The sequence below is a fragment of the Aulonocara stuartgranti genome, assembly GCF_965226115.1.
Source record: "Aulonocara stuartgranti genome assembly, chromosome: 15".
Taxonomy (NCBI): Eukaryota; Metazoa; Chordata; class Actinopteri; order Cichliformes; family Cichlidae; genus Aulonocara; species Aulonocara stuartgranti.
In genome coordinates, this window is record NC_138951.1 from 33574451 (window position 1) to 33591695 (window position 17245).

Genomic DNA, 17245 nt, shown 5'->3' on the forward strand with positions numbered 1-17245 from the left:
GGTTGGCATAAGGGGGAGACAAGTGATTCTTTGGGCCCATTACTGACAGAGTCCCTAGAAAGCAGTTGAACACTCTTATTTATTTATTTATTTATTGTTGTTTAAGACAATTATTAATTAATTATGACCATAATTGTAAACGTGCTTGTTTCCTAGCATTAGTTGGATTTTTTTTTTTTTTTTTTGCAACAGAATAAAATACAGTCAGCCTTTGACCCCGCCTCTCCCTCTTTATTTCATGATTTGGTTTGGTCCAAATACCAAAGGGGCTCAATTATAGGGGAAGACTCGGTTTTAAAAAAAGAAAAGACAGACAGGTAGGAATTCAATTCATAGCAAAATCTATATGAAATAAACTGCTTGACTTTGGATTACTTCATTCTAATAATGTGTTTGTGTTATTGTAGCTAACATTTGGTGCAGGCAGACTCTTCTATATAGAAGATTCACTTCATTTATCTGATGACCTGATGCCGGGCCAAACAGAACAAACTCAGGCTTAGCGATCCCACTCCCGTTTCCTCATTCCCACACTCCTGACACTTAAACCAGTGCGACTAATATCTAAAGAAGCAGGTGAGTTCTTTTATGTCAAAAATGTGTCTGCTCTTCATTTCTCAAACTCAAACAACCCTGCAGCATCACTGAGAGTTAAAAACTGTCTAACTGTCTTTCATCTTTAATAAAATCAGTGTGACTTCTTTATCAGGTGTAACAATAAAATTTTAACATCCAGGCATCCATGAAAAACAGGATTTATGAAGTTTAACTGAGTAATACGTTAACAGGGAGTTAGCTCGCTAATTTCCATCTTAAGATGATATACCATGTTCTTACAGGGATTTCTGAAAAATTAAAGCTCTGCCATCACTTTGGACATGAATGAAGACAGAAAACTAAACAGTAGCGACATCACTCAAGTTAGGCTAACTGGTATATAAACCTTTATTAGTCCCACATGTGTGAAATGTTTTGGTCACAGCAGAAAGTACAAGTTAAGAGCAGTAAAAAATCTAGGAAATATTGCAATAACTGCCATTTAGATGTTGAATTCCCAGCAGTAACTTAGTCTGACATTTCTGTAGTTATTGATTACGAGATTCTTGATTTTTCTGACTGGGTGGGTTTAGACAGAATTTGATATTGCTTATGAGAGATCGATGCACTGACTGACCTCCTTAAAAAACTGTCTTAAGAAACTCACTTTACCAAGATTGAGATGAAGGAAATTGAAATGCATCCATTTAGTAATGGCAGAGAAGCATTCACTAAGGCAGGAGATAGGGCTGTACGATATGATGAAATATATTGGATGACGAAATGAAAACATCTATGATTTATATGCTATTATAATATGCTATATTCTATTATATGCTATCGTCTGTTTTGTGGTGTTGCTAAATACACTGTTTATGGCAATATTTTTCATCGGGGCACAGAGAATATACCAGCATAGCCAGTGAAGATGAAGCAGAACCAGGTAGCTCCAAACAGAGGGACCAGTCAAAACAAATCGAGGATCTTATTCCTAAATGAGGGGCCATATAAATAAGCTTTCAAAAATTAAAGAACAGTATTTATCTCTTATATACAATACATCTATATATACATTGTAAAAGATACTTGTCTTTGAGATGAAGATATAAAGTGATAGGAAATATAAATAAATAAACAGCTCAGTATTTGAAACTAAGTTAAATTTCACTGCTGTAAGTTTTTAATTGAATACATTTCATTTATTAATGTAATAAATTTAATATTGGCATATTACATTTACATTACCTAAGGGAGATGACACTAGTGTCATGAACAACATTAGATAATAAACAAACAAACAAACAAACATAATTTTTCACTGGTGCAGCCCACTTAAGATCAAAGTGGGCTGTGTGGCCAAATTTGTAAAATGAGCTTTACACCCCTGGTCTAGACTTTCAGACTAAAGACATGCAGGATCATCACTATGTTTTGTGATCTGAGAAGGGATCCCCTTCACCAAAAGAGTGAAAATCCAAAAGAGAGAAACACAACTGGCATCTAGATTAAACCTCATCCTTTTCATACTCACCACAAGCTTCATGTCCTAAACTAAAAATGTTCAAGGTTCAAGGTTCTTTATTTGTCACATGCAGGCTACATTTCACTGTGTGTTATACTTGTATAACTATGCATGTGACAAATAAAGAACCTTCTCAGATCAGAAAACATAGTGATGATCCTGCATGTCTTTAGTCAGAAAGTCGAGACCAGGGGTGTAAAGCTCATTTTACAAATTTTGCTTTGATCTTAAGTGGGCTGCATATACACACACACATATATACACACACATATATATATATATATATACATATATATATATACATATATATATATATATACATATATACATATATATATATATATATATATATATATATATATATATATATATATATATATATATATATATATATATATATATATATATATATATATATATATATATATATATATATATATATATATATATATATATATATATATACATATATATATATATATATACATACATACATTGGGTGAATGTGCAGTAGTAGCAGCAAGCAGGTGAATTCTGTACATTAATATGAATAGACATCTGACTATTTTACAGGATAGACAATATAAACATATTTAAAATTAAAGGAATTGAAATGTACATTGTGCCTTGGTTTAGTGTCTGGAAGAGTCCTGTCTCAGTCAATTATAGATGATGTGAGAGGGCGGGTGTGTGTGTTTAGGGCACGGATGGCTTGGGGATAGAAGCTCCTCTTGAGTCTCTCTGTCCTTGCCCGGAAGATGCGGAACCTTCTACCAGAATGCAGAAGTTGGAACAGTTTGTTGCCAGGATGGGACGGGTCCTTCAGTATCTGCGCTGCTCTAGTCCGGCATCTCCTGGTGTAGGTGTCCTGAAGTGGGGGGAGAGCAATCCTGCAGCAGCGTTCTGCTGTACGGATCACTCTCTGGAGAGCTTTTTGGTCCTTCACACAGCTGTTCCCAAACCACGATGTCATGTTCTGTGTGAGGATGCTCTCCACAGCGCCTGTATAGAAAATCCTGAGGATCTTTGGAGAGACCCTGAACTTCCTCAGTTGTCGTAGGTGATACAGGCGCTGCCTAGCCTTTTTGGTCTGGACCTGAATGTGGGCAGCCCATGTCAGGTCTGAGGAGATGTGGACACCAAGATACTTGAAGGACTGCACCCTCTCCACTGGAGCTCCATTGATGATAATGGGCTTGTAGTCTCTGTGCTGACCCCTTCTGAAGTCCACCACCAGCTCCTTGGTCTTGCTGACGTTCAGCTGGAGGTGGTTGTCCTGGCACCACGATGCCAGATTCTTCACTTCATCCATGTAGGCCGCCTCATCGTTGTTGGAGATGGCACCCAACACCACTGTGTCGTCAGCAAACTTCACAATGGTGTTGGAGCCATGGGTGGCCACACAGTCTGAAGTGTAGAGGGAGTAGAGCAGTGGCGAGAGGACACATCCCTGAGGTGCTCCTGTGTTGATGGTGATGCTGTTGGAGAAGCACCTGCCCACCCTCACCACCTGAGTTCTGCCAGTGAGGAAGTCCAACACCCATGCACACAGACGGCTGTTAAGTCCCAGATCCCTCAGCTTTGTGAACAGTCTGCAGGGCACTATTGTGTTAAACGCTGAACTGTAATCAACAAACAGCATTCGCACATAGTTACCCTGTTTCTTGTCCACGTGGCTGAGAGTGGTGTGTAGGACGTGGGCGATGGCATCCTCTGTGGATCTGGGGTGGCTGTAGCTCAGGTGGCAGAGCAGGTCAGCCACTAATCAGAAGGTCGGTGGTTCGATCCCAGGCTGCATCCTGGCTGCATGCCAAATATCCTTGGGCAAGATACTAACCCCATGTTTGCTTACTGGTGGTGGTCAGAGGGCCCGGTGGCACCTTTGTCCGGCAGCCTCGCCTCTGTCAGTGCGCCCCAGGGCAGCTGTGGCTACAATGTAGCTTGCTATCGCCAGTGTGTGAATGTGTGTGTGAATGGGTGGATGACTGAATGTAGTGTGAAGCGCTTTGGGGTCCTATGGACTAGAAAAGCGCTATACAAATGCAGGCCATTTACTCTGTGGATCTGTAGGCGAACTGCAGCGGATCTGTAGTGTCTGGGATGGAGGAGGAGATGATGTTCTTCAGCAGCCTCTCAAACACCTTCATTACTACCGAGGTCAGTGCAACTGGCCGGTAATCGTTCAGGGATGAGGGTTTGCTGTTCTTGGGCACAGGGATGATGGTGGATCTTTTGAAGCATGTGGGGACCACAGACTTCGCCAGGGACTCGTTGAAGATGTGCATAAACATTCCTATTTATTCTTGTTATCATTGCAATTATAATTACCCATTATAATTACAATAGACATGTGACCCTTCCATTGCTCTATAGCTGACAACAAACCAGCTAAACAACAAAAACAGCTAGTTATAAGCTAATATTATGCCAGTGTCCAAAAAACTGCATAAACGTTTGAAAGAGCTTATGAACAGTTTGATTAAATTTTCAAGCAAGTTTCACTAATGGTGGGTAACAGAGACTAACAGCAATTCACGGTGGCAAAAGCAACAGTGCATATTGACAGAAAAGTTCAGGATATGCTCAGCAACTCACCTCAGTATCGCTATTATCCAAAACAAAGTGAAGTTCGCTGTTTCATTAACTTGTGTTAGACTCTAACAAAATTTTATAGCCTCCTCACTACAGATGAACTGTGGCCAGTTGTTTGTCCTACAGCAGCCACTGTACCTATTATAATGCACTAGAAATCGGAGGGATAGAAAAACAGAACTCAGTTGACTGCAATTTGGAATCTACTGACACCTAGTGGTGAGATTTTACAAACTAAAACTTTAAGTTGCACTTATAAGGGTTAACCCTCCTGTTATGTTGGTTTCCAGGAACACCAATTATGCTCCTGGGTTAATTTGACCCGGGGCAAATTTACTCATCCAAAAGTGTCAGAAACACTGGCATTGATTGTTTTACAATTTTCTTTTATAATTTTGATTTTTTTCATTTTCTGTAGTGATGCAGATGACATGTGACATCTCTTCTGTTCTGAGTCAATCTGACCCGCAACATAACAGAAGGGTTAAAGGTGGGGGCCACAGTAGCAGGTGAGCTTGAGATGAAGCTGGGGGATCAGCAGGAGCAGTGGCGGTGCCACTAACCGATCCAGGACGGTGCTGATGCCCAGCCTCTGTAGGACAGAGTTGTCCAGGTGTCTGTGCAGAAAATATGCAGCAAAGGAGTGACACAAGGGAAACTCCGCTATCTTCGCCACCACTACGCATCAGACATAGCCCGTCTGCCTAGTTGCCTCCAGCAACCACTGGGAAACCGCTTGTTTTTTCACATTCACTTCTCCTTACACCCCAGTTTTCTTTGGTTAGTAAAACATAACCCCCACATTGACTGGACTGACAATAAAATTAACAGTTGGAGTTTAGATCAGGTTCCACCAGCTCCATCTCAGTCACTACACCTGCCCCCAATTGAACTTCTGTACCCTCTGAATATCATGATTTATAGGTTTTCAGTACAGATAAAGCTTTCTCCCTGCCACCTCATAGACCTTCTGACTGCACCATAGACCTACCCAGCACACCACTCCTCTCCAGCCAGCTATACAACCTGTAGCAGCCAGAGAGGGTCAGGAGCCTGTTAGGATCATCTGTCCATCTTCCACTCTGGTAGGTGCCAGTTTTTTCTTTGTGGATAAGAAGGATGAGACACTGAGACCCTGCACTGACTATTGTGGGCTAAATAAATTCACTGGGAAGAATAAGTACCCCCTGCTGCTAATCAGTTCTGCTTTTGAGGCCCTATAAGGAGCCACTGTTTTCCCTAAACTCGACCTCTGTAATGTTTATCATTTGCGAGGGGAATGAATGGAAGAAGACTTTTTACACTCCTCTTGAACACTCCAAGCTCCTGCTGTGTTCCAGGCTCTGGTAAATGATGTTTTGAGAGGTTTTCTGAATGCACTCATCTTTGTTTACCTTGATGATATATTAACTTTTTGCAGGTCTCTGGAAAAAGTTAGGATTGTAGAGTGCAGCACCTGTTGGAAAATAGAGTCTATGTAATGGCTGAAAAATGTGAATTCCACTCATCATCTGCCACTTTTCTGGGCTACATTCTCACCAGAGGCCAGGTGAACACTGACCCAGTCAAGATTAGGGTTGTGATGGAGTGGCCCACACACACCTCCCAGAAAATGTTTCAACGATTCCTCGGCTGCTTATGGTGAAACTGGCATTGGAGGAGCGGCGGCATTGGCTGGAAGGGGCCGAGCATCCATTTATTATTTGGACTGATCATAAAAATCTCAGCTAAAATGTTAAATACCTGTCAAATTTGCTTGTCTTTGTTGTTTGGACAATTGAATTGAAACATTTCTTTTCTGCCAGCGTCCTGAAATGAAAATCCCGAGGCCCTCTCTTTCCAGTATTCAGAAAATGCCAGCGGTAGAAGCCACAACTACTTCTGCCCTCATCCTGCACCGTTGGTTCATTAACTTGGGACATAGAAGAAACCATCCAATGAGCTGCAAGACAAACTTGACCCAGGCTCAGCCCCCACCCTCCCCACCAATCATTGCTATGTTTCTGCTGCTGCATATTCTGCTGTGATCCACACCGCCTGCTTCGCCTGCCACCACAGGGTGACCTTGGGGTGCTTCCTTCTCGACTATGTGGCAGCATGCACGATCTATGCAAGAAACAAAAGGCTCAACCACGAGCTTGAGACCCTGCTCTGCATCACTACAAAAAAAATCCCTCCTCTTGGTCCACATGGTTATCCTGGGTCAAGTATGCTCATAGCTCTCTTACCTATTCTGCCATAGGTCTATCCCCACTCGAAGCATCTCTAGGCTACCAGCCACCTCTGTTCCCAACCACTGAGATTCACCTAGTTTCCTGGGTACAACATCATCTCCAGCAGAGTAGATAAATCTGGGAGCAGAATTGAGAAGCTTAAAATAAGAAATATGCAAAAGGTATAGCTCACTGCTAAGCACTTTCCCTTGAAATCCTTGACCCACAAATTGGCTCCACGTTACATTGGTCCCTACGAAGTGGATTCTGTGATCAGCGCCACTGCCACAAGTTGCCTTCAACACTATGCATCCATCCCACTTTTCATGTCTCACAAATCAAACCTGTTCGGTCCATTCTATGATGCCCTGTAGTCCACATGATGATGCTGATATTGCTCGGTAAGTGCTTATGAAGAATAAATCAGTTAAATGTGTTCTTTGGTACACAAAACTTTGAGTGTTCAGTTAGAGTAGAAAAGTATATATGCAAAGCATTTTGTTTACCATTCTGGTAGAGATAATGGGAAGGTGGCACGCACTAGACATGTATATAATAGGCTAGGCTGACATATCAGTGTCATCTTTTTAAAAAAAAAAAATTGATCTTTGGCCTTTTTCAGCTTTATTGGACAGAGCAGTGAAGAGTGACAGGAAAGCGGAGGGGGAGAGAGAGAAAGAGGAAGACATGTGTCAAAGGGCCTCTGGTTGGACTTGAACCCAGACTGGCAGCTCTCCGCCATGTGGCATAGGGTTGCCAGCTCATCCCAGCGAGCTAAAATGGCACCCTATCAGCGTCTGAGTTTGAGTTGTCATTTTCACTACTCAAACTCAGAAGCTCACAAGTGATACGTTAGTTGTTTTTTTGTTTTGTTTTTTGTTTTTGTTTTTTGCCTGTCCTGTTTGTCACTGTAGCAATCAGAATTATTGTCTGAAGACTGATAAAAATGCCCAACAGATTTATATTCCCAAGTGGATTATTACTGGTCTACTTGATTGATCTTGTGTGTTTGTTTGTAACTTTTAAGTTATTACAATAGGAACAGAAAATGACCATGGGATAAGAAAGGGAAAGACGTAGACAAGAGAAGTTTAGAAAAAGGAGAGGGAAAGAAAATTGAGGGGAAGATGGACAGTGAGAAAAGACACAAAAAATTTGCTAGAAGAAAACAAGTAAAAAGAGAACAACACAGTAGGGAGACCACAGCTACGACCTAGATAATCATAACTAACAGTAAATAATAAATATTATATGCTACTGAGCAGCACACAAGACCGAAACTCAAGATATGTTTAGAGACAGCAGCCAAGGAAGATGGTGTGTGTCTGAGCACAACTCTGTGCACAACTGTGGGCGTGAGCGTGCTTGTATTCAAAAGGTTTCTCCATGTAACTGTCTAATAGTAGGTGTGGGAAGCCATAGCCCTGCCCCCCAGGTCATGAAGTAAAGTGATTTGTTAGTTGATATCGGGAGTTTCAATTCAGTCACAGTAAATTTACTTTTCTTGCCCCCACCTCTGAACTTTGATGTGGAAGAATGCTTCTCAACAAAGGCTGTACAATGAAATTTACCCTTCTCATGTCTCAAATTCGTAATGCAGAAATTTGAGTCTGCATTACATCATAACCTCCTGGTTTTGCTGTTGAGTTTTGCCATGGGAAACACTGAGGCTGGGTTACATCAACCTCTTTGAAATCTAATTCTAGCTATATTTTTGATCAACAACCCTTCCTTTAGCAGTATAGAAAAAGCTTAAAACATGAGGAGAACCACAAGGAAATATTGTATTTTAGCTGGTTTTTGATTTGGCTGCAAAAAGGATACCATGATGAAATTAAATAACATGGGAGATGTTCCACAGACTCCAAAATAGCCATTGCTTATAGCCTTTTATTTCACTGCAACAGTAATTCCCCAAGTGTAGGCTGGGGCTCACCCAGTTGGTCAGTCTAATAACAGAAATGATAAAAATTCTGCTTAAAATTACTTAGAAATGTTACATATTATATACATTTGTTCATTTATATAGATACTGAATTTAAACTGGTAATATGAGGCGGTTCCTTTGTGATGTTACTCATTACGCTGACCTCAGTTTCCTTTACTTGTACTGAAGTTTGTGTCCTAGTGGCAGGTGGATCACACATTGTTTTAACAGTTTGCATATGACTGCGTAACATTAGCAATTTATAGCCAGGCCAGCATGCTATACAGGAACATCTGTGCCGAGTATTGCCTGGGAGTCTTGGGGTCAAAATGGGAGACGCCCCCTAGGGTGGTGGAGAATGACCAAGCTAGTCCAGATACAGACAGACAAACTGGTGATGGCTAACCAACCAGACACAGTAGTGGTGAGCAAGCAGAGGATAGATGTTGCCATGGTCTGTGAGAGTGTCTGAGGTTTCTCCTCTGCTAGCTGTCCATCCTGGCTCATCCTCATTCCCCACCTGCCGTGGCTACAAGCAAGCCATCAATCAGCCATCCAGTACTTGAGACTGGCGTTGACTTCCAATCTCTGCCAGACCCTCTGCTACCCCATAGTGGCAACTTGGCTCTTGCATACTTAAATCTAACAAATCCTCTTTTGTATAACCTTGTGTCTCTTTGTGTTTCTTGCTACTTCTGTCCAGGACCATTACCCACCACACCTACAGTTGATTCTCCCCTTCTGGATTCCTCTCTCCGCTCACCCAAAAGAGCTCACGGACTAGCTCCTCTGACAACGCTCACACAAACTCCCTCTGCCTGCCCTCCTCCCTGCCATTCACCTCTGGATCACACAGGTCAACTGGATTGACTCACTCTTACCCTGTTGGACACTTGCACGGTTTCCCCCCTCCTTCCGGATCCTGGTCTCCCATCTAACCAGTAAGCAGTTTCCCTAATTCTAATTATTACCTGGCATTTCCTCCAGCTCCCTCACTAATCCATCTCAAACATACTACCACAAAACTCGGACATTAGAACAGTCATTTTCACTTCTCAAACTACATTTCTCATTTAGACATTGATCAGACTTACATTTTAATTGAGCTTTGATTAAAAATAAACATGCTTTATTATTAGGAAATAGAAAAAAGCTCTGTTTTACCACTGATCATTTTTAATGTTATAAAGGCGGATATTAAGACCTTTGAACCTCTCTTAGTTATGAGGCTGCCACAGGGGGACTTTAATCTCTTTCTACCCCCTAGTATCACAACACTATCTTCCTGATGTAGTCATGGATTTGTTGTTTCATCCTGGATGATCGTCCTAACACTCACTAGTTCTTGGACTCCGTATAGAAATCCAGCACCGTCTTATCTCATTCACTCACGTACACCAACACACGCACCCAACAGGCCATTTTTAACATGGACAGGCGGGGAGGGGAGCGATTCTTCTGCGTCTCATAGGGACCTTGATCACTAAGGGACGTAGATATTAAAGGTAGGAGATTCCCTTCCCTGCTACCCCCAAGTGGTTGCCACTGTCTCAGCTTTAAATGCCTCAGCTTTATAGATTTTAAATATTTCAGTATTGTTTTGGACGGATGAGACATTTCAACTAAGGAAAATTGATTGCGTTTGGACAACAAAAGCTGTTTTGAATGAATGAATCCAAAATAGATCCAGATGGCATGAGCTGTGAAATGACCAAAGCTGAACTGGATCCAGGACTGATCCGCTTTCAATGAACCTCATCTGTTTTAGGTCCATCCTGCAGTGCAAGCAGACTCAGACACAGTTTGCTTATCCTTCATGGAGCCTATATCTTCAGGCAGATCCGGTTCTGGGTCAGTCCAGTGAGACTGATTTTGGTGATTTTCAGTGGAAAATCTGTTGAGATTCAGACTTTGAACCTTTAAAATGTTGTTTGACATCATTCAATGACTGAATCTCAATCTCACAGAATTTTAATGAGATTGAATCTCAACACATTTCAACATGAAATGTAATCAGATTACAATCAGACTGTCTGTAGCTGCTTTTAAAATGTCACTCTAAATACATTTAGTTCCGTTTTAGAGTCTTAAAGTCCATTTCCAAGATCCTGCTGTGACAGACATTTTTCCAATCAACACATTGTGTTCCAATCAACACAAGAAATGATTGGTTATTGATCACTGTGCGACATACAGTAAATGTTTGCAGTACAAGAAAACTGACAATACAATAGCTGCATTATGTAGATAGAGTGACAGCTTTTGCAGATTTTATTCTGAGGTGATAAAAAAATCAGTAGTCACTGTCATTGTATATTGATGACCAAATAACTGCAAAGCAATCAACTAATGTTCATCTGAGATTTCAGTGTTAGCATAGAGTAACGTAAACATGTACAAATTAATTTGCTCTTCTATGCACATTGTGTCATGACCCTGGGTTTTGTACCCAGCGTTTTCTGTTATGGACCCTGTTACTGGTTTGATATTTTCTGTTTGATGTTATTGGAGTTTTCAGTTTGGATATTACCATTGCCTAGATTATGTTTTCATTCTGATATTGTTATCCCTGTCTTCCTATGTTCCCCATGCCTGGCCTGTGTTTCTGTGATATTTCCCATGTTTAGTCTTCTAAAGCTCAAAACCAGCCACCAGCCTCCCACCTCCTGACCTCCAGGACCCCGAACTCCAGCAGGTCCCTGGAAACCATGAAAACCACTGTTGGTCTTAACTACACAATAATTATGATTTAAGAATCCCTTCACCTCAATCCAGTATATGGGCTTTGTGTGATCCCTGCCCGCACAACAGCGCCCTCCTCTGGCTCACATCTGCCATCACCTGTCAGTTCATGCAACATGGTTGCAGCTATGCTGTGTTGGAGTTGTAGTGGCAATTCCTTTACTTTTGAAAGATCAAACGTCCCACAACTTAAAGTCCACAAGCCACTGCTGCATTGAGGTAATATTTCGTACGCAGGCAAAAGAAGTCCATTGTCCAAACGTTTTAGTTGAAAGTTTTGGTTTTGGTTTATTTATCCATCTTGGCAAGCAATAACAAGATCCTTCCTGCTGCTTCTCCTGCTCTGGTAAAAAAACCATAGGCCCACCCCAATGCATGCTGGTCCTATACCAGTCTCTTTATTTATAGAAACAAAATGGCCCTACAGCTCTTACTAACTAATTTAACAAAATAACAACAAACAAACTAATCATTTAAAACAAAATATTAACCGACAAATAAACCCCAAAATATAAGTAAACTAACAACAAACATTAACTAATTTCACAAAAAATAAATAAATAAATAAAGAACAAATAGCTCCAACACTCCGGCCCCTAATTGTGCATACAATCACAATTACTTTAAAGTCCCAAAAGGAGGAGCTATTCCCTTAAACAAATCCTTAATTTTCATTGAGGATTTTCTTCACGATGAGGCTTCCAGTAGCAAAATAAGTTTTGTCACTGGCCTTTCCAAAACACTGGTCCTTGTTTGTAGTCTCACAGAACGCACCAAGCCTTTTGCATCCTGGTTTACATTTAAGACTTTCGCCATCATCCATGATCCTCTTGGAGCTGTAGCGTCTGCAATTAAAACAACATCTCCAGGTATAAGACATCTTTTAGTCCTCATCCATTTTTGTCTTTCTTGCATCAAAGGTAGGTACTCAGAAAGCCATCTCTTCCAACTCTGCCATGTACTGTACCTGTTTCCACCTTTTCCTGACATGCAAATCACTTGGATGAAACAGTCCTGGTGGAAAAACTGGTTTATTTTTCAGCAACAACAAGTGATTGGGTGTCAGTGCTTCAAGATCATTTGAGTCATCTGAAACTTTAGTAATGGGTCTGTCGTTCATTATAGCTTCAACCTCACATAAAACTGTTTGGAGTCCTTCATCATCCATTTCTTTCTGACCTTCCGGATCATTCTTATTCAAACCTGCAGTAAGCAACTCTTTCCTCTTCTGTGCCAACAACACCAAGACCTCTTTCATCTTTAAAAGCCAGGCTACAGAGATTTTAAGTTTTGCCCAAGATGAGAAGTAGAGGATAAAATAGCTGGTAGGATTTTGTAATTCCCTCACAATGGCATTCATTGTCAGGTCCCTTTTGACCTCTGGGTCATCTGCAGAAATTACACTGTACTCCACATCCAGTTTAGGCCATTCCTTTTCTGACTTATAGAGAAATTCTGGCCCTTTTATCCATCTCCTACATTTGAGGAAATCCCCAGCTCTCATGCTTCTGGATGCGTCATCTGCAGGATTCTCCTTAGAAGAAACGTATCTCCACTGCTTCACATCTGTTGCTTCTCGAATGACAGCAATTCTGTTTGCAACAAAAGTATTGAATCTTCTGGTTTCATTGGAGATGTATTTCAGTACTGTTGTACTATCAGTCCAAAAAACTGATTTTTCCAACCTGACCTGCAGCTCCTTTTGCAGAAGCCTGTCCATCCGAACTGCAAGAACTGCAGCCGTCAATTCCAACCTGGGAATTGTAGTTTGCTTGAGAGGAGCAACTCTAGCCTTTCCCAGGATAAAAGCAACATGTGTGACGTTATTCTTTTCCAACTTTAAATATGACACCGTTCCATACCCATCTTGACTTGCATCAGAAAAATGATGAAGTTGTGCCCTATCTGGTCTTCCAAAGCAATTTGGTTTAATGCAACGTTCCACTTCGAACTTTGAAATCAGCTGGAGATCCTCCAGCCAATCACGCCACCGCTGGGAAAGAGAGTGGGGAATAACTTCATCCCACTTCAAATTTTGTCGGCAAAGCTCTTGTAGCAACAGTTTAGCTGGCATACTGAAGGGAGACAAGATTCCCAAAGGATCATACAGTGAGCTGACCACAGACAAAATTCCCCTTCTGGTTGTTGGACGGTCCTGCAGGGAGGTTCTGAACTGGAACTTGTCTGTTGCTATGCACCACTGTAAACCCAGTGCTCTCTCAACTGGAAGTTGATCTGTGTCCAAATCCAGATCCTTAATTTCCTTTGCTCTTCTTTCCTCTGGGATTGACATGAGCACTGTGCGACTGTTGCTGATCCATTTTGAAAGCTTAAATCTTCCTTTAGCGCAGATATCTGTCAGTCTATTCACCATGTGCTCTGCCTCCTCTTCTGAAGCAACAGATTTCAAACAATCATCCACATAAAAGTTTCTTTTGACTGTATCAACCACTTCAGCTGGAAACTGTTGTGCCTTATCATCTGCAGTTCTCTGTAGAGCATAATTTGCACAGCTTGGCGAAGATACAGCTCCAAACAAATGCACTCTCATCCTGCATTCCTGTGCAGACCTTGAAGTGTCACCATGTTGCCACCACAGGAAACGGAGAAAGTTGACATGTTTTTCTGAGACGTGCACTTGGTGAAACATGGAATCAATGTCCGCCATTAGTGCAACAGGCTCTTGTCTAAATCTGATCAGAACCCCAACCAGCGAGTTTGTGAGATCAGGTCCCCGTAGAAGCTGACTGTTCAATGATGCTCCTTTATAAGTTGTTCCACAGTCAAATACAACTCTTAATTTGCCCTTTGTGGGATGATACACTCCATGATGAGGGATGTACCACACCTTTCCATCATCTTTGTGCAACTCATCTACAGGCACAAACTCGGCATATCCTTGTTCAAGCATGTTGTTTACACATTCAGTGTATTCATCCTTATAATGAGTATCCCTTTCGAATCTCCGTCTGAGACTCTGGAGACACTGCTCTGCGACACAGAGGTTATTTGGCAAACTGGAACCTTCTCTCCTGAAAGGCAAATCAATGTGATAATGATTTCCAATAAGCTTTATTGAACTACTAACAATATCCATGAAACACAGATCCTCTCTAGACATTTCAGTCTGCTCCTCTGATGATCTTTCATTAAAATCATGATTGTACTGTTTAATCAACATTTCTTCAAGACGCTCAACAGAAATCCTATTGGCTGTTACAGCAGTGCAGTTGGTTTTATTTCCACTGTTACTTCCAGTGCGCAGGGGACCATTTATGACCCAGCCAACTTTTGTTTTTACAGCATAAGGTCCACCTCCCACACTGTTTATCACCTTCCATGGCTCCAAAACATTGGAAGCATCAGTGCCTATCAGTAGCTCCACATCTGCATTAACGTTGTAAAGTTTAACAGGTTTTAGATGAGGCCACTGATCGATGTCGCCTTGCTGGGGAATATTAACTGTAGAAACTGGCATAGTCTTTTGAGTCAAAACATCTGGCAATGGCATGAAATCATTTCCTTCCAAACCAGACACTTCCAAACCAGACAGAACTTGTGTACTAACAATCCTATCTTGACTCATTGTTCTCAAAAAGATATTGGTCTTTTTACCTTTTACATTCAGCCTTTTTGCCAACGTTTCTGTACAGAATGTACCTGAACTTCCAGGATCCAAAAACGCATAGGTTTGCACAATTTTATTGCTCTTTTGGCTCTTAACTTGAACTGGAACTATAGAAAAAAATTGCATCAACTTCATGACCAGCCCCAATATACCCACATGTCTGAGTGGTTGCAGTTGAAAAGTTGACATTAGAGTTTGTCCTCTGTTGAGTTTGTTCCGAAGACGCACCTGGATCCTTTCGCTCTATGTGAAGAACCCCTGGGTGTCTTTGGTGACACACGTCGCAATCCAAACGACTCCTACAGTCTTTGCTTGTGTGACCAACTTTTAAACAACCAAAACAAATTCCCCTTTCCTTGATAAAAGTCAACTTATCCTGATGCGTTTTAGCTTTAAACTGCTTACAATTCTCTAGTAAATGATTGCTATGTGAACAAAACAAACAACTATGCAGAACGGCGGAAGTTGTTCTGCTTCCAGTTGATTGAGCTTTGATTCCTGGCACTGTACTGACATTAGTGGCAAAACTACTTCCTTTTCTCCTTTGCTTGGTAGAACTTGAAGCTTTAAAGCTGCTTCCAGATTGTGAGTCTTGGATGTTGCCAAACACTGGATCTGATGCTACTTTTACCTGTTTTATTATAAAGGCAACCAGATCAGTGAACACTGCTCTGTAACCATTTTGTTCCTGCAGTTCATAGGCAACAACTCTCCATTTTTCCCTCAATTTGTATGGAAGCTTCATAACAACCATTCTCATATTTGAGGGCAAATCCAACTCCTTCATATAAACAACTTGCTGTGTTAGATTCGAACATCCTTGAAGAAAAAGAGAGAATGACTGTAGACCTTTCACATCCTCACTTTTAATAGGTACCCAACTCACAATCCTCTCCATATATGCAGAGGCAATTTTATTTTCATTCCCAAAATGTTCTTCAAGAAGATCTTTGGCTGTGGAATAGCCCTGCTCAGGAGGTAAGTGCTGACAACTATGCACCAAATCCCTAGGCTGCCCCCTAGTGAACTGCTCTAAAAAATGCAAACAGTCGCTCCAGTTATCAGTTTTATCTTCCACTCCATTTTCAAAGGCATTCATAAATGATCTGTACTGTAAAGGGTCTCCATCAAACACAGGGATGTTTCTGGCGGGGAGGACAGAAGATAAGTTTTGTTTTACAAGCAAAGTAGTGATGTCATTTTGTTTTTGCATAATATTTACAATCTCCTTCGTGCAATTCCCAGTCAAAGTATGAGACTGAGGCTGTGTTTGCTGCGTCACTTGCGCTGAATCATCAACCTGATGTTGGGTTTGACTTTGTCTAGGTACGATTACTTGTGATTCAGATGCAGAATTTATACCAGAGTAATCTCTTGATGTTGGAACAAATGTATCGGCACAAGGATTTAAACTAGGCGCTTCTTGTACGTGCCCTCTTTCAAAATAAGAGTTCATTCCATCAGAATGCTCAGAGCTACAAAATGAATTTATTTTTAAGACACGAAGCTTTGCATTAGTGGCTGCCAGCTCTGTTTCCAAGGATAATGTCTCCTTTTCTTTTCTCAGTTTTTCCTCTTGCGCTTCGATAGAATGTTTTTTCTTTAATGCAGCGAGTCGCTCCATGAGCGCTGCCTTGTCAGCCGCAGCTTTAATGCATGCAGAAGATGTTGATGAAATTCGACTTTGCTGTGACAAGGTTTTTGAAGGTGGTTTTACACTTGAGATATTAGAGACACTGTCTTCAGGTTTTATTTCATCCAAACTTTCAACAGCTTTATCATTACAAACAGTATTGCTTTGTTCAGTATACGGCTCGCCCGCCTCCTGCAACCAAACCTTTACTTTGTCCATAAAAACAGAGAAGGCTGTCACCTTCGACTGAAAATGTGCATTTTGCCTTTTCACTTCATCTTCTGGCAGTGGCAAACTTAAAAAGGATTCTTGCAAAGCGTTTGCATCTTGATAGCATTTAATAAACTTCCCAAATTCAGAAGACACTTCCTTAACGTTCTCATATGAGGTCATTAAAGCGGAAATTTTCCCCATGTACTTAGATGCTTGCTTACACATTGAACTGCGCTTT

At 41.2% G+C, this 17245-nt stretch overlaps 1 long non-coding RNA gene across 1 annotated transcript; it reads left to right on the forward strand.

The window, feature by feature from the left end:
- The first annotated feature begins 229 nt into the window (after nt 1-229).
- LOC309688634 lies at nt 230-5723 on the forward strand. The gene is made up of 3 exons (XR_014271131.1): nt 230-317; nt 408-576; nt 5617-5723. It is a non-coding gene; the product is annotated as an uncharacterized lncRNA (long non-coding RNA).
- The last annotated feature ends 11522 nt before the right edge of the window (nt 5724-17245 follow it).